Source organism: Elephas maximus, chromosome 13 (genome assembly GCF_024166365.1).
Source record: "Elephas maximus indicus isolate mEleMax1 chromosome 13, mEleMax1 primary haplotype, whole genome shotgun sequence".
NCBI lineage: Eukaryota > Metazoa > Chordata > Mammalia > Proboscidea > Elephantidae > Elephas > Elephas maximus.
The window spans coordinates 70250850-70276968 of record NC_064831.1 but is presented as its reverse complement, the minus strand read 5'-3'; positions in this window follow the sequence as shown (position 1 = coordinate 70276968).

The following is a 26119-nucleotide window of genomic DNA, read 5'->3' as shown; positions in this document are numbered from 1 at the left end:
CACTTAAAATTTGACTGAGGAAGAACTGCCTCTTCAAAGTAGGGTGACCTTAATGATGTACATATTGAGTAAAGCTTTCTGGACCTTCATTTGCTGATGTGGCATGACTCAAAATGAGAAGAAACAGCTGCAAACATCCATTAAAAATCAGGACATGGAATGTACAAAGTATGAATCTAGGAAGATTGTACATTGTCAAAAATGAAATAGAATGCATACAGATTGATATCCTAGACATTAGTGAGCTGAAATGGAATGGTATTGGCCATTCTGAATCTGAAAATCACATGCTCTACTATGCTGGGAATGACAGACTGGAGAGTAATGGAGTCAAATTCATCATGAAAAAGAACACTTCAAGATCTGTCCTGAAGTACAATGCTGTCAGTGACAGGATAATATCCATATGCCAACAAGGAAGAACAGCTAATGAGACTATTATTCAAATTTGCCCACCAAGCAGGAATGCTGAAGGTGAAAAAATTGAAGATTTTTACCAACATCGGCAGTCTGAAATTGATCAAACATGCAATTAAGATGCATTGATAATTACTGGTGCTTGGAATGTGAAAGTTGGAAACAAAGAGGAAGGATCAGTAGCTGGAAAATACAGCTGTGGTGATAGAAACAATGCCAGAGACCCCATGATAAAATTATGCAAGACCATTGACTTCTTCATTGCAAATACCTTTTTTCAACAACATAAATGGAGACTATACACGTGGACTTTGGCAAATGGAATACACAAGAATCAAACTGACTCAGAACAAGGCCAGGGGCCAACTGTGGAACAGACCATCAATTGCTTATCTATAAGTTCAAGTTGAAGCTATAGAAAATTAGAATAAGGCCACGAGAGCCAAAAAATGACCTTCAGTATATCCCATCTGAATTTAGGGACTATCTCAAGAATAGATTTGACTCATTGAACACTAATGACTGAAGACCAGATGAATTGTGGAATGACATTGAGGGCGTCATACATGAAGAGAGCAAAAGATCATTAAAAAGAAAGTGAAGAAAGAGAAGATGAAAATGGATGTTAAAAGAGGCTCTGAAACTTACTCTTGAACTAAAAGCAGCTAAACCAAAAGGAAGAAATGATGAAGTAAAAGAGCTGAACAGAAGATTTCAAAATGCAGCATGAGAACACAGAGTAAAGTATTTTAATGACACGTGCAAAGACTTGGAGTTCGAAAACCAAAAAGGAAGAACATGCTCAGCATTTCTGAAGCTGAAAGAAATGAAGAAAAAATTCAAGCCTCGGCTTGCAATGCTGAAGGATTCTCTGAGCAGTATATTGAATGACACCAGAAGCTTCCAAAGAAGAAGGAAGGAATACACAGAGTCACTGTACCGAAAAGAATTGGTCAATGTTTAACCATTTCAGAAGGTAGCATATGATCAAGAACTGATGGTACAGAAGGAAGAAGTACAAGCTGTATTGAAGGTACTGGCAAAAAACAAGGCGCCAGGGATTGACAGAATACCAATTGAGGTGTAGGTGCTCACTCATCTATGTCAAGAAATTTGGAAGACAGCTTCCTGGCTAACCGACTGGAGGAGATCCATATTTGTGCCCATTCCGAAGAAAGATGACCCAACAGAATGCAAAAATTATCAAACAATATCATTAATATCACACGCAAGTAAAATTTTGCTGAAAGTCATTCAAAAACAGTTGCAGCAGTACAACAGGGAACTGCCAGAAATTCAAGCCAGTTTCAGAAGAGGATGTGAAACCAGGGATATCATTGCTGATGTCAGATAGATCATGGTCAAAAGCAGAGAATATCAGAAAGACCTGTGTTTTAGTGACTATGCAAATCCATTTGACTGTGTGGATCATGACAAATTATGAGTAACATTGCTAAGAATGGGTATTCCAGAACACTTAATTGTGCTCATGAGGAACCTCTACATAGACCAAGAGGCACTCAAAGAGATATTACTTGGTTTAAAGTCAGGAAAAGTGTGTGTCTGGGTTGTATCTTTTCACCATACTCATTCAATCTGTATGCCGAGCAAATAATCCAAAAAAGCTGGACTATATGAAGAAGAACAGGGCATCAGGATTGGGGGAAGAGTCATTAACAACCTGCAATACTCAGATGACACAGCCTTGCTTGCTGAAAGAGAACAGGACTTGAAACATTTACTGATGAGATCAAAGACTACAGCCTTAAGTACAGATTGCACCTCAACATAAAGAAAACAAAAATCCTCATAACTGAACCAGTAAACAACGTCATGATAAATGGAGAAAAGACTGAGGTTGTAGAGGATTTCATTTTCCTTGGATCCACAATCAACACTCAGGAAAGCAGCTGTCAAAAAAATCAAATGACCTTTTGTATTGGGCAAATTGGCTGCAAAAGACTTCTTTAAAGTGTTCAAAAGCAAAGACGTCATTCTGAGGACAAAGGCAGGCCTGACCCAAGCCACGGTATTTTCAGTTGCCTCATATGCATGCAAAAAGCTGGGACAATGAATAAGGAAGGCCAAAGAAGTGTTGACACCTTTGAATTAGCGTATTGGCAAAAAATATTGAATATACCATGGACTGCCAGAAGTAGGAACAAATCTATTTTGGAAAAAGTATGACCAGAGTGCTCCTTGGAAGCAAGAACGGCAAGACTTCGTCTCACGTACTTTGGACATGTTATCAGGAGGGACCAGTCCCTGGAGAAAGGCATCATGCTTGATAAAGTAGAGGGTCAGCAAAAAAGAGAAAGATCCTGAATGAGATGAATTGACACAGTGTCTGCAACAGTGGGCTCAAACATGGTGACAACTGTGAGGATGGTACAGGACTGGGCAGTGTTTCCATCTGTGGTACATAAGGTCAGTATGAGTCAGAACTGATTAGATGCACCTAACAACAACAACACAACGGCAACAATCTGTGGTGAGCAATTTCACAAGGCTTTCACCACATCTTTGACGTGGTGGGGGACAGGTGAAATTGTGTACTGTAGAATGGTGGGAAGGCACAATTGGACCTGTGCATAACCTTGCTTATTGGGTCATTGGGCCGTGACAGTAATAATTCCTGCTTATGAGAATTTGAAAGCTGTTCATTATGGATGTGTGAGGGACTCAGCAATACTTGCAGAAATTTCCAAGTGGGTGGGGTGCTCTGGTGTGAGCATCAGGAGGAATGGACCCCATGTGTACTTTACATCCTTCTGCAGATTATGACACAATCAAACATTCCCTTTTCATTGTCTTGCAAATTGTAAGAGAATGGAGGAAATTTTTAGGCAGGATGCTTTCAAAACACATGGCAAGAAAATTTATTGAAACATTAAATTCAAAATAAAATCTTCCTATATTTTTCTTCCTTCCCTCCCTCATTTCAAGGAGGTAGTATCGGGTTTTTTTTTTTTTGGTTGGACTCACAGAGTTGAACCTCTGGAACTCTGAGACTCTGAAGAGTCTGTGGTAAAAGCCTCAGGTCACTGGAGTAATCACACTGTGTGAAATGAAGCCCAGGGGAAGAGTGAGAGTCAGATAGCAGAGTCCTAGACGTTGGGAAGGGGTGTGAGCCCTGCTTCTCAGGAGTGCCCTGAGGTAGATGGCAGCACCTCAAAGGATAATGCAGGCACATAGGTACACAAACCCCATCATGGTGTTCCCAGTCCTGCCAAAGTTCTCATGCTCCAGCTGGGAATGGAAGCAGCAGGGCCAACGCTTCTAGAGAAGTCACCCATGTAGGCTGGGGCAATGGGTGTTTTGAGGCTCATCTCCAAGCACTGGTCCTTCATTAGACCCCAGGAATTACTGGATATTTGGGTGAGGCGGAAACTTAAAAATAAGTAAGCTTAAAATCCACCTCCCTGCCCCAATTTTATAAGCAGACATGCTTTTTTCCACACATAATTTTGTGCAGATTCACACTTACAATTCGTATTATTCATTTATCCATTAAGTCAACAAAGATTTACCCCATGTCAGACCCCATGCCACGTACTCTTGATGATAAAATAACTCAGGGAAGGTCCTTCATTGCTTGGTCAGAGAAAGAGCCAAGTTAACAGTTGTATCAGTTACATATTCTTTGTAACAAATGACCCCAAAATGTAGTATCTTAAAAGAATAACCATTTATTAAGCCCATAGTTATTCCGGTTGTCAAGTTGGGGTTCTTCCTATCTGGGCCAGGCACAGTGGCTCGCAGCAGGGCTTCCTCATGTGTCTACAATTTGCTTCCAGGTCAGCTAGGAGCCATTTCATCTAAAATCAAACTCAGTGAAACTGCTGGATCCTCTCTCCAGTGGTCTCTCATCCGGCAGGCTGGCCTGGGTCCATTCCCATGGGTTCTCAGGGTTTAAGAGCAACAAAAGGGCAAGTCTCAATGCAAAGCCCTTTCAACTCTCTCCTTGTATCAGGTTTGCTACTATCCCAATGGCCAAAGCAACCGTAAGGTCAGCCCCAACTAAGGGGTGGAGAAAGACTCCTGTTGCTGATGAAAGGCTCTGTAGTCTCATAGAAGGCATGGGCACACAGGGAGGAAGAATGTGTAGACATTTCTAAAATCATCTGCAGCAAGTAAATGTAATTGTGTTTTATGCAGTGGTAAAGGCTATCTTGAATACAAAGGAGTACAGAGCAAGAAGTAGACAAATCTACCAGGAGAAGAGTCAGGGAAGACTACAACTAGGAAGTGAGGCCTGAACCAAGTTGGGAATATGGTTGGATAGTTAAGAGGTGACAAAGACCCAGAATCCAGGAAACCCCAAGAATTCTCCAGAGGCTTCAGTACAAGGTGAGGGATGGCTTGATAAGAAAAGTCTGAGGAGGCAGGGTGAAGCCGCTGGGGCATCTGTGAACAGGCATAGATCATCTTTTGTTCTGTTTTCCAACCAGTCCTCCCTCTTACACAGCTTGGAGTCACACAAAACGAGCCCCTAGTATCTTCGTGTTGAAATTTCTATTTTCCACTGAAAAGCCAGCCCCTCTCTCATCACCACCCCAACTTTCCTAATTTCTTCCATAATAGATCTCCCCATTTTCTGGATCTTTTTCTAAATGGCATCCAGAACAAAACGAGTCGGGAAGAAATAGAGGTCACGGGTTTTCCCAAGTCCACTCCTAAACCTCCCATTCTGGCTGACCATAAAAGTCCTGAGTCTTAGTGCTTTTTGGTGAGGTCATAAGCCTAACCTGTTCCAACAGGGTCAGTTCGCCTCACCACACGCTTCACCAGGCAGAGTAGGCCAGCAGATGGGAAGGGAGAGAACGTCTTCTAGTCAGAGGGAAGAGCCTGTGTGAAGCCTCGAGACCAAGGAGACCTGAGAAGGGTGCAGAGTGGACACTGTATGACCAGGGCTGGAGAAACTATTCAAACTGAGTTAAATGAGAGGATTTGGTGAAAGCAACTGTGCATCATACACTTTCATTCCCTGTATGCTTTCTCTCCCTGCCAAGGGATGGTAACCTCTTGGAGTGCAGGGAAAAGTTTTAATTCATTTTTAATATGTAATCTCCCTCCTCCCAGTCCCCAAGCCCCTCCTTCAACAGTTGCCGTATTTTTCTTGTTGCCCAGTTTCGCTTCAAACTTGGCCCATAGAACTGAGCAGTGTCATCAATGATGTCACACAAGGGTTATGGAAGCCTTGGTGCTCACTCAGATCTCAGCTGCTCTTTGGAGAGGGTGTCGATCTGAGGTCTCCTGCAGGGGAGTGTCTTTAGATAGCAAATCTTGGAAATTCAGGACTACATCAGAGTCCCCAAGTCATGAAAGATTCAGATATCATCAGTAACTGGGAGGAGGGATAAAGATCCTTCAGAAGACCATTATTTTTGGACATCTTCACCCAGACAGGATGAATCAGTGATACAGGAGGAAGAGGCCTTTCTCTAAGACTTTAAATAAGGGTGGGAGGAGCATTCTCCCAGATTGATGAGAGCTAGGGAACTAGGGGTCTGACTTCCACAGAAAAGGGAGCCATGACAGGACAAGATGAAGGATTTGAGGTGAACCGATAAGGTCATAAGGAGGATTGTCCTAAGAAAGCATTTCCTGTCATTTAGTAGATAATTAACCAAAGTTTGGAATGTCAATAAGAAATGTAGGAATAAATCAGTGATCAAACTAAAGAATTCCATAGTGATTCTCAGAAATTTCTGGAATAAGTGCAGAAACAATACTCAATTTTTCTGGCCTCCAAAACTGATGGAAAGGAAGGAAGCCAGTGGACAACTGGGACAGAGAATGTAGGACTGAGGAAAGGGTGGTTAGGGAGAAGTGTATTTCATCATTATATTTTCTAATGAGATGGAATTAATATACCATGTGAAGAATTAAGAAATTTTTCAGGAGGTTCTAGGAGAGGGTGGTGTGAAGGCGCACAGGGCCCACATCATTGTGAGCTGTACAGCCCAACCTGTTAGGGCAGAAGAAGGTCTTTCAGACTCCTTCCCTAGACCCAGGAACTCCCTTCTCCTCCTGTGTCTCCTCTCCACCTCTCCGCAAGGGTCTAACAACCCCTCACAGCAAAGATAGCTACAGGATAGAATTTTTTACATTCCTACTGTACTTAACCAGAGCTTCATCTAGGATTACTAATTTCCCACAGTGTCACAGGCCCATTTTGTTGCTCTCCCCACTACCATTATCTCTGCGGCCCCCCACCCTATGCTGCCCTCCACTGGCCCTGCTTTCTGCTCCTTCCTGGTGTTCTAACACCCTCTTGACAAGTCCCCCACCCCATCTTCTGTCGGTCCCTGGAGCTTTCGCTCCCCTCCCAAACCGCTTCCATTCGTTTCTTTGTTAACTCACCAGTCCTTCCTCCATATTCAGAAATGTACACAGACCCTTAGGCTGAGATATACAACACATCCAGACACACTCAGGTGAGGTTCTTGTGTGTTGCCCATCTGAGGTTTGTGGCATGAAAACTCTCAGAAATGGATACCCGTTTCTACCTCACCCTGAAGGAGTACTTCTCATAACAACATGGTAAGGGCCTTCTATTCAGAAAAAGGCAATTTTAATCTTCTACTTTAGATTTTATATATATATTTTATGTATGTATAAAATACAAATTATTCTAAGTACTCTTCCTCCTATAAAAACCCTTCCCTTAAAAGGATGCTGAAAAGAGTTTAAAAAGTGGTGACAATTCCTCCTGTTTCACTGTTTACACTCTAAATTTGTTATGAAAATCACTTTCATGGAAAATGTCTCTCAGAGAAGTCATGTGTGATTATGAAGGTTCAGGGAAATGAGGTCACTTTCATGTTCCAAAGGAGCAATTTCATTTGGCATTCAACAAATGCCAAAAAAATTAATGTGGAGTCCCTCTATTTGCAATGGAAACGGTCAACGTATTATAGTTCTTTGAAAGGCTATAGACTTCTGTTATAAAGTACCAATATCATAAAAAATTCTCCAGAGGAGACTTTGTCTCCCACAGTGATGTTCCCCAAGGATGGTAGGTCTCTAGGGAAAAAGGAAGAAACCACAGGTCCTGCAGAGGTGGAAGATAGTGATGTTTGACAGGCCCCCAGGGACACCTGAAACCAGAGTCTTAGGTCAAGTTGAGGACCCAGTGCCCAGACAGTTCATGTAAACTAATTCTCTATTATCAGAAGTCTCAACCCAAGAGGAAAGTGCCACTCAGGCTAGAACATCAGAAGCAAAAAAGCCTAAGCTTCAGGCCCAGGAAGACTCCTTAAGAATCCACCAAAAAACCAAACCCAGTGTCGTCAAGTTGATTCCTTAAGAATCAGGGAGGTCTTTTTCCTCAGCTTCCACTGAAAAGGTGTCTCAGTCAATGAGCTACTCCAGAGAAGCAACGAGTCAAGTATGTGTATTTCAGCCACGTGTGTACAGCTAAGGGGGTAGCCATGGTCTGGCAGACCAAAACATTCCATGCTTCTGTGGGCAAGATGCCCCCAGTCTTGAGGCCAAGTTCTCAAAGAGAGCCCCAACGGCTCTGCTCCCAGTCTAAACGATACCTAATCTCTGGTTGGCATCCTGAAGTCCTGGCAAGAAGAGCTGGGCACCTCCAGGAGCATCTAGAGGAGCAGAGACAGGGCCTGGAGAAGCTATAGCACCTACTGGTGCTGCTGCAGATGTGGAAGGCCTGGCTGCAGAGGGTGCAGGCATGGCCTCAAAATGTTGGCCTTCTGGAAAGACCTCCTTTCAGGCTCCTTTTACTCACTGCATCTGTAAGATCCTCACATGTGCCCTTGTCCCCACCCCACTCCCTTAACTGCATGGAGAGCTCCAGCCCTAGGGGGACCCAAATGGAAAAAGCCTCAGGACAGCTGACCATAGATACCAGGTCTGCTCCGAGGCTCTCTTGGAGAGACAGGACAGGCCTCATCTGGAAGGTGAGGTCTTGAGGCCTTGAGGATGAGCACAGCATTAGTAGGGAAAGTGAAATGGGATTTCAGTGGGACTTGGGAGGCTGAGAGGGAGCCTCTGCAAAGACAGCTCTAACGGAAGTGTGATGGTGAAGGGAAGGAGGCGTCACCAAGTTCTTTGTGGCAGAAGGAAACAGAGAGACAGTAGACAGTGGGAAAACCTGCCTGCAGGTGAGCAGTGGGCATAAAGCCCTAAACCAATGACAGTCAATTCCTTTCCCAGCAGCCTCCACACATAATCAACGACACTTGCTTGGTCTTTCTCTTTTCTGTGGTCTAACCTGAACTGTCCTGAGATCAGAGAACTGGAATAGAAAAGCCTGACTGAGATGAAAGGAGCAAAAGAGAAGGCAAGACCTCCTGAACCTGGTGAAGACAGCCAGAACACAGATAACCAAAGGCAAGAATAGGAAGGGGCAGATTGAGACCCAGACTCCATAGGGGCAGAAAAGCCCAAGTCTCATCCACAACATCAAGTTCCAGGGCCTGGGAAGCCCTGGAGGTGCCAGAGGTATGTCCACCCTGGGAGATGAAACCCCCAGTTGGCACAGGGAAGCCCTCAGGGGCAAGGAAGGATAGACATGGCCTCCAGGGCAGACACCTCTACCCATAGGCTGTCCTACTTTATTTCTCAGAGTAGAAGTGAGGCGTCCTATAAGGGACTGGTTGGGGTTGATGGCAGCAAGGGTACTGAAGTGGGTAAATTCTACAGTCTCCTGATAATGAAACAGAAAGCCTGTAATGCTTAGAGTTACTGAGTGGGAGGGGTCTTGCACTCCCATCCCATGCAAAGCCTGGCTGGGAGGTCCACCTGTTTAAAGACCTTGTGGACGAAATCTTCATTATCTTTAAAAGATATCTTTCCAGTTAACTTCCTCTATGTTCAGTCCTGAAAAAATGCCTACCATGCACACCATGGGTTTTCCAGTGGAGCAACTAGGGGAGGAATGTGGTTGTGGCACATCAGAGAAAGAACGGTCTAATGGTCCACGTGTTACTTAATGAATTGCACATGGTGTCCAGCATTCTTCCTTACCCTGTAGACATGTACATGCGGTAGCTGTTTGAGCAATGACTGCATTAATCCTGGCAGACTTTTTTTGGCCATTTCCAGGTATAGAGACAGGAAGAGGTCATTAGCTCCAAGAATAAGCAAGAGATTCACTGGGACTTTTGTTCTGTCTCTGGGTTTGCTCTTCATCCAGTGATGAAAGTCTCTGAATCCAGTACTGAAGACAGTTTTTTCCCTATGTAAAATTAAAAAAAAAAATTTTTTGGGGGGGGCAGGATAAATGTTTTAAATATATACCTATATGTACATTTCTGTGATGTTTTTTAACTTTGAAAGGTCTTGTATTCTTATTATAACACATTTAACAATACAGATTTTTATAAAAGTTATAATAAGAGCCATCCCCACCTATGTAAATTTTACATGCTTCTCCAAGGTGTCCATGTTCAAAGACACATGTGTACCTCTTCAAACATTCCTGTTTGCTGGGACACGTATGTAGAGTCACAGGTACACACGTAGCTCTATGGTTTGTTTGCTTTTCTGGAGATTAGGTTACACTCTACCCACATGTTTGTCTGCACCATTCGTCTCTTGACAATTTCTCTTGGTTCCTGTAAGTCAGTAGGCATGGCAGTAACACTATCTTTTTGGTTATTCTAATTTTTAACTCATATATATACACATAAAGAATTTAAATAAATGGGAACACACCAAAAAAACGAAAAACCCATACTCACTGCCGTTGAGTCGATTCCAACTCATAGCAACCCTACAGGACAGAGTACAGCTGCCCTATGGGATTTCCAAGGAGCAGCTGGTGGATTTGAACCACCACCCTTTTGGTTAGTAGGCGAGTTCTTAGCTACTGTGCCACCAGGGCAATAGCCAAAAAAACCAACCCAGTGCCGTCTAGTCGGTTCCGACTCATAGCGACCCTATAGGACAGAGTAGAACCGCCCCCATAGAGTTTCCAAGGAGTGCCTGGTGGATTCAAACTGCCAACCCTTTGGTTAGCAGCCGTAGCACTTAACCACTACAGCACCATGGTTTCCACCACTAGGGCAATACCACACTATAAACAGTCACATATAACTACAGAAATGAAAACACGTATCATCAATGCTTTCGGAACATACTGTTTCTACATGTTTTAACTCTCCCCTGCCTGTCTTTTCCGACAGATGAATCCAAGGGAATTCACACTAACAATCTGTTAAGTGGTCTATCTCATTATCCTTGCTTAAGCCATTATACACACATATACAACTCTGCAGATTCCCTATTTAAATAACACGTTCATGAAGAAATGTGTATTTTCTTCCTGAAATAATACAATAAATTCACATTATCAAGGTTGAGCAAATCAGTGTTGCTTCTGTGTCCCAGTGGTAGACATTAATTCAGCAGCCAATTTACAAAAAATGTTTTAACAAAATTATTTAAACTGTGAATTCCTCTAAGACTGAAAATATAACAAGTATAAATGCAACATGTTGCACTGAGTTTTTCTTCTTGAAATGAACACATTTTTCTTTCAAGTTTATTTTTTGTGTCCTTTGGTACTAAGTACTTCTCTCTAAGACCTAAACTAAAAGGCTGGGAAGGCTTATCTCCTAGGAAGAAAGCAAAGAGATTTCATTTCCTGACAGAACGATGGGGCCAAAGCAGACCTCAGGGTTGGGAGTCAATCTTGTAATGGGCCCAAGAACTTACATGGATTATGTTTTGTTTCTCTGAGATCTCAGCAAGAGGAGAGACCAGATCAGTCATGGTGCTTCCCGAACTTCAGTGTGCACCCAAATCACCTAAGGATCCTGTTAAAATGCAGAGTCTGAGTCAGGAGGTCTGGGTTGAGGCCCAAGAGTCTACATTTCTATCAAAGTTCCAGGTGCTGCCAGTGCTGCGGGTCTATGGATCCCGGTCTGAGGAGAGAGGTCTTAGAATATCCAAATGAAGGATTCAGGGTCAAGAAGATTCAGGGAATAAAGAGGAAGCATGTACATCAATTCTTCTGGTCAGACCTCTGAGAGGGGTGGGGATCAGAGGTGCCTACAGCAACCATCCTTCATTCCCTACTGCAACCAGGACATCAGGGTAGTAGCCAGAGCTATGGCTGGGTTCCCAGAAGCTCCTTACTGTGCCCAGCCCATCAAGGCACAAAGGAGAGTAATAGGGATTGGTGATGTCAAAAGTGGCCGAGTCTACTTCTATCTTAAGCATAGGTGTGAGTGCTGACCTCGGTCTGTGCAGGCCCAACTTGTGACTCCCTCCTCTGAGACCTGGTGAGGCTCCATGACCTATGGTCAGCACGGAGTTCTTCTATCGGGGACACCTCTGAGACATATTTGATGAGAAGATCTGTGGGCTTGGGATTTTCTCATGGGTTTGGTGTCTGTTCTGGGGCACAGATTTGACACAGGGGGGTCTTTCTTTCTTTCCATGGGGCTCTCTGACCCTTGCTGACATCAGAAGATCAGATGCAGAGAATGTCCAAAGGAGCAAAAAAGAGGGGATGTTGATTGGGCCTGGGTAAGGGGTGTCAACTTGAATCTCAGTGGTGGGAAAGGGACATGCAGCATTTCACTTGCATGTCTCCAGCTTAAAGAGTAGTCAGGAAATCCCGATCTACAGCTTCGGCTTCAAGTGAGAGGCATGGAAAGCCCTGGAGACACCAGAGATGTAACAGTTGTGCCTCCATTATTGGAGAAAAGAGATAGGAGACAGTTTCCCAGTTTGAGTTGTCTTTCTTTGGATTCATGCATCCATGCCACAAATATTTAACTACCTAAAACATACAACACTGGGAAGTGCTCTATGACCTGGGGATATATCAGTGCATAAAAAAAAAAAGCACACAAAAATTCCTGTCCTCACTAAACTTATATTCCAGTGGAGAGACAATAGATAATATATGTAATAAACTAGGAAATATTAAATATGTTAAAGGTGATAAGTGCTAGTAATAAAATAGGGCACACTTAGAGAAGGTGACAAAGACTTCCTCCAGAGCTGATAGAGAAAGCCTTCCCCTGGAGCTGACACCCTGAGTTTGGACCATCAGCCTACTAAACTGTGAGAAATAAATTTCTCTTTGTTAAAGCCATCCACTTGTGGTATTTCTGTTATAGCAGCACCAGATGACTAAGACAGAATTTGGTACTGAGAGAGTGGGGTGCTGCTCTAACAGATACCTAAAATGTAGAAGTGGTTTTCGAACTGTGAATGGACAGAAGACTCAGAAGACAGTGAGGAGAACTGGTAAAAACACCAGAGAAGGTACACATGGTGAGAAATGGCAGCAGAGGACTAGCAGCAGCAGGGAGCCGGCAGCAGCAGATCCAGGAAACCAGTGCCAGACAGCTCTGGAGTCCACCCATGGGGCAAGAGAGCTGAGTGCCTGTGCGCGGAAGGCTTCCTGGTGGAGTGGGGTGCCTCCAGGCACTTATCGGTGGAGCTACTGAGCTTTGGAACACTTGCCTCAGTAGGACAGATGTGGGCATGAGGCCAGAGGGCCGAGAGGCCAAGAAACCAGAAAGCAGAGGTTGAAGAGACAAGGAACACAGGAAGTCAAGCTGCCTTAGTCTCAAAAGGTATGGCCTCAACCTCTGGGGTTTCAAAGGGTGGAGCCATGGCTTCTGGTGTTTCTAAGGGCAGAGTCACCACTCAGAAGGACCAGGAGAATGGTATGTCCAAAAGCCGAGGGAGCAGAGTTGCCACCCCAGTGCATCCAGAAGGCAAAGCTGAAGCCCAGGGCTGAGGAGCCTCTACTCGGAATCCAGAGAGTGTGGCCAATACCTAGAGTCTAGAGGGCAGGGCCATTGTGTAAATGGTCTCAGAGAACAGAGGATTAGTTGCAAAGCCTTGAGGGCTAATGTAATGTGTTCTGTTAACTTGCTTGGTGCTTGTTATCCCTTCTATCCTTCCAGTTTCTTCCATTTGTAACGGACATGTCTAGCTTGTGCCTGCTCTGCCATTGTATTTGGAAGCAGATAACTTATATTCTAGATTTCACAGATGAAGAGGAATTTTTGGATTTTGGACTAGGAGTTGATTTAAGACTTTTGCTGTGATATGATGGGGTAAATGTGTCTTACATGTAGCAAGGACATGAATTTGGGGGGTCAAAGTGTGGAACGTCATGGATCAAACTGTGTCTCCCCAAAATATATGTCAATTTGGTTAGGCCATGATTCCTATTATTTTGTGGTTGTCCTTCATTTTATGATTGTAATTTTATGTCAAAGAGGATTAGGTTGGGATTGTAACCCGCTTACTAAGGTCACATACCTGATCCAATGTAAAGGGAGTTTCTCTGGGGCGTGGCCTACACCACGTTTTATTTTCAAGAGCTAAAATGAAAGAGAAGTAAGCAGAGAGTTGGAGACCTCATACCACCAAGAAAGCAGTGCCAGGGTTCCTGCACAGAGAAGCTCCTAGTCCAGGGGAAGACTGATGACAAAGACCTTCCTCCAGAGATGATAGAGAAAGATTTCCACTGGAGCTGATGCCCTGAATTTGGACTTTTAGCCTACTAGACTGTGAGAAAATAAATTTCTCCTTGTTAAAGCCATCCACTTGTGGTATTTCTGTTACAGCAGCACTAGATGACTAATACAGTTAAAGGTGATAAGTGCTAGTAATAAAATAGGGCAGGGATAGGGAGCATGTGAGTGTGAACGGGAGGGAAGAGTTTGCTGGTTGTAATTTTAAATGGGTGCTCAGGTTAACCCTTAATAAGGATATGGATTTTGAGCAATGAGTTTTAAATAGTGAGCTAATTAGTCACATCTAAATCCTAGATTCTGGGGGCCAGAGGTGGTGCTGGAATGGGCCAGGGCATAGGCAGAGCTGTGAGCTCATTTCAGGGAACCATGGAGATTCCCCTCTCAATATGGCCATGCTGTGCCACCCTGAAATAGGCTATAGAATTTCAGGGCTGGCCCCAGGGAGATAGACAGGTGTTCTGCCCATCTGTGCACTACATGGGTTTTCCCTCTGATTTCTCCTCTGGGGCAGCACACCTGTTTCAAGAAGCTGGACTACGGGAAATGCTCTCCAAACCACACTCCATAAGGTCACCTGTTTTTTTCATTTAACCGGAAGCAGAACCAAGGTGCTCTGGGCAGCTGTGATTAAAGGCATGAGGATGCCTAGTGGGCCCCAGTGATGATATAGACTGATCCTCTTTTCTCAGTTATAGCTTCATAAGTCACATTCATTCAGGCCCTGGACTGCTCCCTGGGCAGGAAGGACTATTCTTGTGTGGTCTCTGTGCCGATTCCTGATTACTTCTGAAGAGTCTGTGTTCATAGGCCATTTTAGGTGCCTCTTCGATAATCTGCCTTCTAGTGACTCTTCTCCATTGGGTTTTTGCCTTTTTTCTATTCACTGAGAGAGATCTTAAGATATTCTGAATACCTATCCTCAGGTAGTTATGCTCATTGCAAATATCTGTCCCCCTCCCCCGAGTTTATGGCTTTTTTCCCCTCCTTTTTCAGCAAAAATGAAAAGTTTATTGGTTTAAAAAATACTGAATTTAAAAAGTGCCTTTTCTGCAGGATTTTCTAAGAATTCACATATTTTCTTCTAGTCACACTCACAGCAGAGGCCTTGGAAACGCGACACTGGTTAATATCATTTTGGACCCCAAACGAGTGGTGTTAACAGAAAAATGGGGCTGAACTCCCACACGTCCAGGAACCAGCCCTGAAGGCCTAACCCAGGGAGGCATTTCAAAGACTTCTGGAGCAACGGGAGCACCTCCCACAGAATTCATGAATGAACCTCTCCACAGGCCTGCTCTGAGGGGTCGCCACTCCTTAAGTACCAAGCTTAGTGCTTAATGTGCTGTCATTCTGCCTACAGTCTAGGTAAGAATTAGAATGCTTCCCTGAGTGGAAAATATTTCATATGTGCTCCATAATCAAAGTGCCTCAGGAAAAAGTTTAAAAGAAAAGCAAGATCCTTCCCACTAGTCCTTACCTGAGAGGGTCTTTGTGAGAATTTCGTAAGACTCACGGAAAAGGACATAGTAAAGGCTGCCTTCTTTTCACCTCTTCTCGCCTTAAGAAAAAACACTGGCGCTAAGATGCCAGGTGTTCCACAGTCTCCTCTTCTTGTCCTGTATCTAAGTTTTGTAATAAAACTAGGTACCAGGTGATCAGCTGTGAGAAGAGAGCCCAAGGGTATTTCCTGTCTGCATCATGTTTGAGCTTCAGTGAAATCCTGTTCCAAGTCACTAGATCAGTGGAGGAGCTGGAGGCCTGAAATTCCTGGCCCTCTGACCTGAGGGAAGCATGCAGTGTGGTTGGCAGAGTCTCCTGGGCCATCCTTTGCCCCAAGAGGCTTTGGAGGTGCCTTCATATTAAAACAAAGGCCTTTCAGGCCCAGCCAATAACAGCAGGGAAAGACTTTCTTCTTTGAAAGAAGAAATGGGCTCAGGAGCTGCAGGTTTGAAGCTTTTCATCTTGGGTCAGCTTTGTGGCTTCAGGTCACCCTGGCCCCTGGCTGCCTACAGAACCGGGCTTTTCTAACTCATCCACCTCTCTCTCCCTCCCAGCTCTCCCCCAGCACCATGGGCTGTGGCTTCTGCCAGTTACAATGGTGTCCTTTCAGTAGCTCCGTGCACCTTTCAGAGGGGGCAGGTTCTCAGAGTGTAGAGCACAAACCCACAGTGCCCTTAAAAACCCAAACCCACTGCCATCAAGTCGATTCCAACTCATAGTGACCTTACCAGACACAGTAGAATGCCCCATAGGGTTTCCAAGGCTGTAAATCTTCACAGAAGCAGACTGCCACATCTTCTCCTGTGCAGTGGCAGGTAGGTTTGAACCACCAAACTCTTGGTTAGCCTCTGAACACTTTAACCACTGCACTATGAAGGCTCCTTACAGTACTTTTAGGTGTCCTGTAACAGAAACTCTGCTGAGAGGACATGGTGCCTGACTAATCCTGAGGCTCAGATGGGGCAAACCTGAGGAGTAGGGTGGGAGTATTGACTTCAGAAAGTCTCAGCATCCTTTGGTCAGTTCCTGGAGTCAAGTCCAAGTGTTGGAAAACAGAAGTGGTTCTGAACCTCGGTGTGTTGAACGTCCAGTACACAGGCCTGGGCATCCCCTGGAGTATTCTCAGACCTTATTCCAACCAGCACTGGGGAAACCATCACGGGGCGAAAGCAGCAATATTCCTGGGGATCTTTATTCCAGGATCTGAAATCAGTTCATACAGTCTTGGGAGGTGGAAGATGAGAAAGTTTGGGACCAGGGAGGGTGGCAAAAGAGGAGGCTCATTTCATATCATTTGGGTTCCTGTTCCACCTCCCCTTCCCCGTTTTTAAGCAACTAGGGCTCCAAGCAGACATTTATTGTTTCGAGCTCATTTTGTTAATTTCTCTTTAGTCTGAGCAGAGTACATTCTGCTCACAGCTAGTGATGAGAATTGGGGAAAAAAATTCCCTAGCCCAGATCAGGGCAGGCTTTGCTGCAGGAAATCCTTGCAGCTTAGCTCCACCATCTTCTTCTCTGTCTCCCCCCAGACTGAGCAAAGCAGAGGGGTGTGTGGGAAACCTGCCACAGCCATGCTCAGAAGGGGTCTGCTCACAGCTGACTTCTAAAATAAAGCCTTCCATTTCATTAGGACCAGAATTACCTGAAGAGCTTCTTAGAAGTGTAGATCCCTAGATACCCCTTCCTCAAGTTCCTGAACAGCTGGAGGCCTGTGGACCACTCTCTAGCACCTTCCATGGGGCTTTTACAGGGTAGGGTCTACCGTGGCAGAGTCATGGGAGGGTGGGGGCAAAAGAACTGACAGATGTCACAGGAGCCAATAAAATGGAGGTGGGAGGAAAAGAACAAAGAAATAGATAGGGCTGAGAAGAAAATCTAGGAAAACATGTCGTTGGAAAGAAACCATCCAACTAAAATCGTGGGACCTCATGTTGGGAGTGCACAGGCCCAGGACCTCAGTGCAAAGCAGCTTCATGAACCAACTCTCCCTGCAGCGTCGGTTGCAGAATGCCACGACGGTGAGAAAGCAGTGCAAAAAATTCAGGTTGGCAAATGGGTCACATGCAGGAGGAACTGCTGCCAGGGCGTGGCTCTCTAAGCACTACCTCACTCTCCCCTTGCGGTGCTGCAGCTCTGTGAGCCTGGGGATCGGCAAGGTCTGGTCGTGGCCCTCAATGCAGGGGTGAGCCCTTGGGAGGACTCTTCCCAGTGCAGTGCAGGCACAGAGTCCAGCCTGGAGAGAGAGGGTCCACCTGGCAGTGTGGCCTCTGGGGCACTGCCTTTTCCTCCCGGAAGTGCACCCCCGGGGCCCCTTATGGGTGGATTTAGAAGGTCACACGGGATTGCGACTCACTCACCCTTGCCCGGCTTCGTAGGGATACCGGACAGCTGACCGACCTTTCGCTCCTTTCGCAGCGGAAGTGCTGCGGGCTATGCAGTGCGCCTGCAGCTCCTCAAGTCTAGGTCCTGGGGCGCCCCCTCCGTGGCGTTGGGTTCCCCCTGAATTCTAGTGGTAGCAATGAGGTGACTGGCTGGGGAGACCCAGAGGGATGAGGGCGGGGGCTGGCGGCCAGCTGGCGGGTATGAGGCGAGCTGGCCCTTCGCCAGAGGCACGCGACCCAGGTTCTGGTCCTCTGCCAGCCGGGCTGGGCCCAGGACCCCTTGAAGCCCTAGAGCGCTCCTCTCCCCGCGCGCGCACAGCGCCCGGTGTGGCCGCCCCAACTGCTCCAACTGCCTCTCCCTGCCTTTTAGTTCCAAAATATGTATCTGTGTGTGTGTGTAACATTTTTGTGCTTTAGGTGCAAATTCACGTAGTAAATTAGTTTACCATTCAGCAATTCATGCACAAATTGTTCCCTGACATTGGTTGCAATCCCCGCAATGTGTCAGCACCCTCCCCATCCCCACCCTGGTGAAAAATGTGTTCTTTTGATGCCCACATGCAACTGGACACCACACTACACACAAAGGCAATCCCAGCTGGGTTTCAGACCCAGACAGGAAAAGCACAGCTTTAAAACAATTAGGGTAAGATATGAAAAATTAGTAAGTACAGACAAAAATAGAAAATAAGAGAATATTTGAAGACTGTATCCTCCCTATTTTGGACTCTAGGAGGCTGTGGACACAACATTGTTTGGAGAGCATACTGTTCATTTCTTTTCAGAAAATACAAAGTCTGAGATGAGGGAACTGGTACCAGGAGTGGATGCAGGAAAGGACCTTTGTGGAAATGGGGAAAATCTGGGACTGATTAATGGGTTTGGATAAGGCTGAAAAGAGTGAATAGCCACATAATCTTCAAAGATGGGTTTCTAGCAGCCTACAGCACATATTAGAAACTTCTCTAATAAATTATTGCCAGAAGATTCCATTAAGCAAAATGGATTGTTGTTGTTGCTAGTTGCCATTGAGTTGAAAATGGATTAGTAGTTAAAAATCTTCCTGCAAAGAAAATAACAGACCTGGATGGCTTTCAACAGATTTCACAAAACATGCAAAGAATACATAATTTTGGTCTTAGACAGGATTCATCAAAGAATAGACGAAGATGAAACACTCCCCAACTTGCCCACGAATCTAAATATGATCATGGTCACCAAGGTCAGTGTATTATCTATCGGTGCACAACAAATTATCCCAAAACTTAGCAGATGTGGGATAAACTATAAAATGTTCAGTTTATTTTGATAAAATTTGTAACTAAACAAAGATAGCTGTATTACTTCTATCCCAGAATATAGTTTTGACAGTGAATGAATAAGCCAGAAATTTTAAATAACAAGAGTAAATATTAAAAGATTCAAAAACTTTTTTTTAATGCTGATATAATTGCAAACCTAGAAGACTAATATAAAATTGCTGATAAAGTGGCAGGATATAGGACAAATATACCAAAGTCAGTGGTATATTTCCAACAAGAAATAAGCACCCAAAAAATGGAAATGGGAAGGATAGACCATTCTCTTTCCTCTGTTATTTGATTGTACCAAATAGAGTCAAAAACAGTAAGATACTTAGGGAAATGTTTTGATAGAAACAGTAAGGGACCTATATGAAGAAAATAATCTATTGAAGTAAATAAAATAAAACCTGATTGAATGCAAAAAATATGCCTGTTCCCAAATGGGAAGACTTGTCAAACAAAAGTCAAGTGTTTCAAAACTAAGATATATATATAATGCGATTCCCATTAGAATCTCAATATAGTTGTCTGTTGCATTGTATACAGAGTAGAACTGCCCCCTAGGGTTTTTTTTTCTTTTTTGGGGGGGCGGGGAGAGAAGGGGGCTGTAATCTTCACAGAAGCAGATCTCCAGGTCTTTCTCCTGTAGAGCTGCTGGGTAAGTTCAAATCGCCAACCTTTCGTTTAGCAGCCAAGTGCTTAACCATTGCACCACCAGGGCTCCTTATACCAAGTAATAAAAATCCAGTACCAAATAATAGACAATCAAAATATGAGAAAGGATAGTAAGTGCAGCCTTGTTTCATTGAATAGTAGATCAAATTAATATGTTATACTAAGCCAAAAAACCCTACCTTCTGCTGTTGAGTCGATTCCGACCCATAGTGACCCTATAGGACAGAGTAGAACTACTGCATAGAGTTTCCAAGGAGCGCCTGGTGGATTCGAATGGTCAACCCTTTGGTTAGCAGCCATAGCTCTTAACCACTGTGCCACCAGGGTTTATACTAGGGACTGAGAAATAAACCAATGGAACACAACAGAAAATTCATAGGGAGATCCTAATAACCATATTTCAACTAGGGAAAATTATGATTTGTTTAATAAATGGTGCTGACTCAACTGATTGTCCTTCTGGAAAAGTATACCAAAATACCACATAGATTTAAAATACAAATCAACAACAATCTTAATAGAAAATTAGGAAGTTACGTGTAAGATTTTCTTAACCTATATAGGAAATCCAGAAATTATAAGGGAAAAGATCGATAGATGTAATTGAGCATAAAACATTTCAATTATTGAAGAGGGGAAAATAGCTTGCAAAAAAAAAAAAAAAGATAGACAAGCAAAAGATTTAGAAATTTGAAATGTAGATGACAAAGGACAAACAACTATTCCTACTTTAAATGAAGGAGACACAAAAATTTGGCACTTGGAAAATGAGCAATGATTTGTTTAAATAATATTTTATTGTGTTTTTAGTGAAACTTTTTTTTTTCTACAAAAATCGTTCAGATTTTTCACAATGTGTCAACATTGCCTTAATTGTGGTCTGTTTCCAGTACTCTAGTTTCTCTGCCCTCTTCTCATCTCTGCTTAGAGTAATTGTCGACCTTTTGGTCTCATATAATGGTTTTTTAATGGAGTGCCATACTTATGGATAATACCCTTTATTTTGTGTGCCAATCTGCTATTTCACTAAAAGATGACCTAAGGGGATGGTTTCAGTTCAAGGTTTAAAGAGTATCTCAGGGCGATAATCTCAAGGAGCCCTCTAGTCTCAACTGGTCCAGTAAGTCTGAACTTTTTAATAATCTGAGTTCTGTTCTTTGTTTTTCTGCCATTTTTTCAGCGTCTATCTATTGTGGCCCTGATCAGAATTGTTGGTAATGAGCAATTACCGACCATTCAGAAAAAATCCAAATGCCCAATAAACATAATCGAAGTTTCAAAAACACTGATAGTTAAGAAAATATCAATCAAAATCCGAGTGAAACTGACACAATTAGAAAATCAACACTACCTATGGCTGGCTGGGCTGTGGGAGAAGGATGCCCTCAGACATGGGTGGAAAGGTGCTGTCATGGACTGAATTATGTCCCCTCAAAAATGTGTATATCAATTTGTCTAGGCCATGATTCCCAGTATTGTGTGATTGTCCTCCATTTGTAATTATAATTTTATGTTAAAGAGGATTAGGGTGGGATCATAACACCCTCACTATGATCCAGTGTAAAGCGAATTTCCCTGGGGTGTGGCCTGCACCACCTTTTACCTTACAAGAGATAAAAGGAAAGGGAAGCAACTGGACCTGAGGTTCCTGCACTGAGAAGCTCCTAGACCAAGGAAAGACTGATGACAAGGACCTTCCTCCAAAGCTAACAGAGATAGAAAGCCACCCTGAATTTGGACTTGTAGCCTATTAGATAGTGAAAAAATAAATTTCTCTTTGTTAAAGCTATCCACTTGTGGTATTTCTGTTATAGCAGCACTAGATGACTAAGACAGGTGCGTTATTACAGCCTTTTAGGGGAAAGACATAGACATGGCTCTATACTTTTAAAACATTTTTTGAACTGGAAATCTCACTCATTAGAATCTACCCCACAGAAAGAAATCCTGTAGTATATAGCAACCCTACAGGACAGAGCAGACCTGCCTCATACAGTGTCCAAGGAGCAGCTGGTGGATTCGAACTGCCAACCTCTTGGTTAGCAGCCGGGCTCTTAACCACTGTGCCACCAGGGCTCCGTGTAGTATATACAAAGGACTGTTATTGTTAATGACAAAAAAAGGAAAAATAAAATTACTGCCCATTGATGATGTGATATTATAATAAAATTGTAATATATAATCAAATATTCTAATAATATTAGAATAATAATATAATAAGAACCATATCATATAATAATACATGGTAGTCGTTAGAATGAAATAGAGCTATAGAAGATGAGTAAGTAAGATCACTGTGAAGTATCATTGAAAAAAGCAAGATACAGAGAAGTATGTATATAAAATGAGCCCATGTGGGTAAAACAACAAATAACTGAATATATTTGAATACAAGTATATATGTATGTGCATAAATGAGTAGATGTGCTTATTTGCATGTGTGAGTATGATGGTTTAAGTAAGAATAATAAGATACAACACTTACCTGATTGTTGATATGAACTACCTTGGATTCAATTATGGGAAGGGACAAGGGGAGGGGAGCTAGAACATGCTGAAAAGACTGTGCTTATCCAGCATAGATGACATGTGTTTGCATTTCTGTAGAATTATATGAAAGTGTATAGGTTGCACAATGTAATTGTTCCCATTTATTTACATTCTTTGTGTATGAGTTAAAAAATTTAGAAGAACCAAGAAGATAGTATTAGCACCGTATCTACTAACTTACAGGGGAAACTTCATTGAATGTCAAGTGAATAAAGGGGCAAGGAGGAATGTGGGTAGACTGTGTTGAAGGTTCTGGAAAAGCAAACATGCAAATAGATCTACATGGATACATACGACTGTAACATGTGTCCCAGAAAAGACAAATATAAGGAAGGACACACGTGTGTCTTTGAACACTGGACACATTGGGGGAGCAGGAGCAAAATACATACGTAGGGATGGCTTGTATTATAACTTCTTTACAAATCTGTGCTGTTACGTAAGTCATAACAAGATTATAAGATCTTTGCAAGTTGTAAAATATCACAGATATGTTTTTAAAACTTTTTTTATGTTGTTGCTGTTGTTAGGTGCCATCAAGTTGGTTCCAACTCATAACGACCTTATGTACAACAGTAGGAGATACTACCCCATCCTGTGCCATCCTCACAATTGTTGCTATGTTTGATCCCATTGTTGCAGCCACTGTGTCAATCCTGGAGGGCAGGGCCTCCAGGGTCTTCCTCTTTTTCTTATATGGGAAAAACAATCTTTAATGTCAAATCAAAGATTTTAATCCCTGGAGAGAGAACACAAACACAGACTGTACAAAAGTCGGACTCTGCAGATTTCATGTTTGGTATATGGAGCCAATGACCTCTTCTGGTCTGTATCCCTAGAAAGGACCAAAAAGACTTCTGTGAGGCTCAATATAGTTATTCCTAATGCATGTACATGTGTATACGCAAAGATGACGGCTGGACACCATGTGCAATTCACTAGGTAACACAAGGCGCACCTTCCTCCCCTCATTACCCTACTGGAAAACCCACCCTTATGCACTCCAGGCCTTTTATCAGGACTGAATGGCAACGGGTTTGGCTTTGGTTTAAACATAGAGGAAGTTAACTGGGAAACTGCTGCTTTTAGGATAATGAAGACTATGGCCATAAGTCTTTGAACAGATGGACCTCCCCAGACATCTCTGCCCACCTTGTATACGTCAGGCCCCTCGCAGTTCTGTACCTCTGAGAATCACAGGATTTCCTTTTTCATCATCCGGTACTGGCAGAATTAACTCCATCTTGAAACTCTCGCTTCTGCCTGCCTCTGACCCTGTCCCTTGCAGGAGACATTACTGTCACTGAGAAATATACACAGGGCAGCCTGTGGATGGAGGGGCCCATCCTGGAGGCCCTGCCCTCCCTTTCCTGCCCCTGAAGACTTCCCTGTGCCATTTGGGGTCTTATCTCTCAGGAGGATCAACATGCCTCTGGCATCTCCAGGGCTTCCCAGGGCCTGGGACTCGATGTGTCTATGACTTGGGCTTTTCTGCTCATTGTAGAGTCTGGGCCTGCATCTGCCCCTTCCCGGCCTCACCTCTGATCATCTGTATTCTCCCAGGGTTAGAAGACCTCGTTTGCCTTTGTTCCTATAGTTCCAAGCCAGTCTTTTCCTTCCAGTTCTCTGACCTCAGGATAGGCAGAATTATACCAGAAAAAAAGAAAGAACAAGCTAGTGTCATTGAGATGTCCAAAATCAAACAGAAAAAGAAAGAAAAAGTTCTTACATCCTAGGAAATCCTTTGCATGTGTTTTGCAGACACTACTGGATCTACTGTTATACAGAAAAGGGTGACACCCAGGAGAATTTTTCTAAACCATCTTCCACTCCTCCAAAGAGTCGACAACACTAAATCACAGCAATAAACTCAAATTCCCCCAGTGAGGGCAGTAGGCTTGAATGGGGTGAGCTCTTTATTTCACCACCTCCTCCTCTTTTCCCAACCAGGACCTCCTCCTTTCTCTGCTTGGAGGATGATGGGAAGGGACCCAGAGTTCTTGGTTAGGGCTTTATGCCCACTGCTCACCCGCAGGCAGGTTTCCCCACAGCCTTCCGTCTCTCTGGTTCCTTCTACACAAAGAACTCAGTGACACCCCCTTCATCATCACACCTGTCTTAGAGCTGTCTTTGCAGGGCCTCCTTCAGCCTCCCAAGTCCCACTGAAATCCCATTTCTCTCCCCCTACTTATGCTGTGCTCATTCTCAGTGTCCTGAGACTTCACCATCCAGATGAGGCCTGTCCTCTCCTCTCCTGGGCCAGGGGAACCTCGGAGCAGGCCTGGTGTCTGCAGTCAGCTGTCCTGGGGCTTCTTCCATCCAGGTCCCCCTAGGATTGCAGCTCTCCATGCACTTGGAGTAGGTGGGTGGGGGCACAGGGCTGGGAGGAGAGGTTCTTACAGGGCAGGTGGGTTAAAAGAGCCTGAAGAGAGGCTTTAACAGAACAAAAACCTACCGTCTTGTTGTTGATTTCAATGCATGGTGAACCCAGTTGTTTCAGAGTAGAACTGTACTCCACATCCACACAGTTTTCAATGACTATAATAATACAGAAGAAGATTGCCAGGCCTTTCTTCTGTGGACCACTGGGTGGATTCAAACCACATTATCTTTTGGGTAGCAGCTAATGACAGGACCCACATTTCCCAGTGCAAATGCCCTGCTCCTCCCAGTCCCAGGGTGCTAGCAGGTCTTCAGGCTCTTCCCCCTCTGGCCTTGGTGCTCTGCCTGTGCCCTCTGCAGCCTGGCCTTCTGCCTCTGCAACCCCGCCAGCTAGTGCTTCAGCCTCTTTAGCTCCTCTCTCTGTTTCTCCAGCTGCTCCTCCAGGCGCCTCCAAGCTGCTCTCTTCTCCCTCACCTCCCTCTTCTTGGCGGCCATTAGGTGGCGCCTGGCTAGCTGGTGGCAGCATTGGAGCCTGCGCTGGGCGGAGGGTGGCAGTTGCCTCTCCAGCAGCTATTTATAGAAGACCTGGCAGCTGAAGTCCTGGCTCAAGCCATGCTCGCCCTGCGCCACCAGGGCCTCCCAGGACTTGAACACGCGGCAGCAGGCCACACAGCGGAAGGCACAATCGTGGGTCACCAGCCACTCTGGGGCGGAGGCACAGGACCTCTCCCCGTGCTCCTCCCCTCAGACGCTGGGCTCTGTGGTACAGGCCTGGGGCCCCTCCTGCCAGGGATCCAGGACGCTGAGCAGGGACTCAGTGTTGGCCAGACTAGAGGCAGAGCCGATGGTGCCCTCCTCAGAGAGCTTGGCCTCAAAGACATGGGGCATCTTGCCCATGGGGGCAAAGGAGGTTTTTGTCTGCCAGGCCACGGCCACCCCCTTGACCTGTGTGCACCTGGGTGAAATATCCACACCTGACCCATCGCTTCTCTGGAGCAGCGCAATAGCTGGATGAGTGAGAGGTCTGCTCAGTGGAAGATGAGGGAAAAGACCTCTCTGATGCTGGTGGAATATTCCTGGGCCTGGAGCTTGGGCTTTTTGCTTGGGATATTGTCGACTCTTGGACATTTTGCTCTTGGATAGAGACCTCTGAGAATAGAGAGTTCATTTACATGAGCTCTCACGGCCCTGATCTCCATATATGAACCCAAGGCTCTGGTCTCAGGGATCCCTGGAGGCCTTTCCAGCACCACCATCCTCCATCTCTGCAGACCTCAGCCCTTCTCTCTTTTCCACAGAACCTACCATCCTTTTGGAGGCATTGCTGTAAGCAATAAAATCTCTGCAAAATGGTACTAATGATAGTAGCCATTTCCAAGCAGTGGATTCTGACTCATGGCTACCCCATGTGTTACAGAGTACAGCTGTGCTC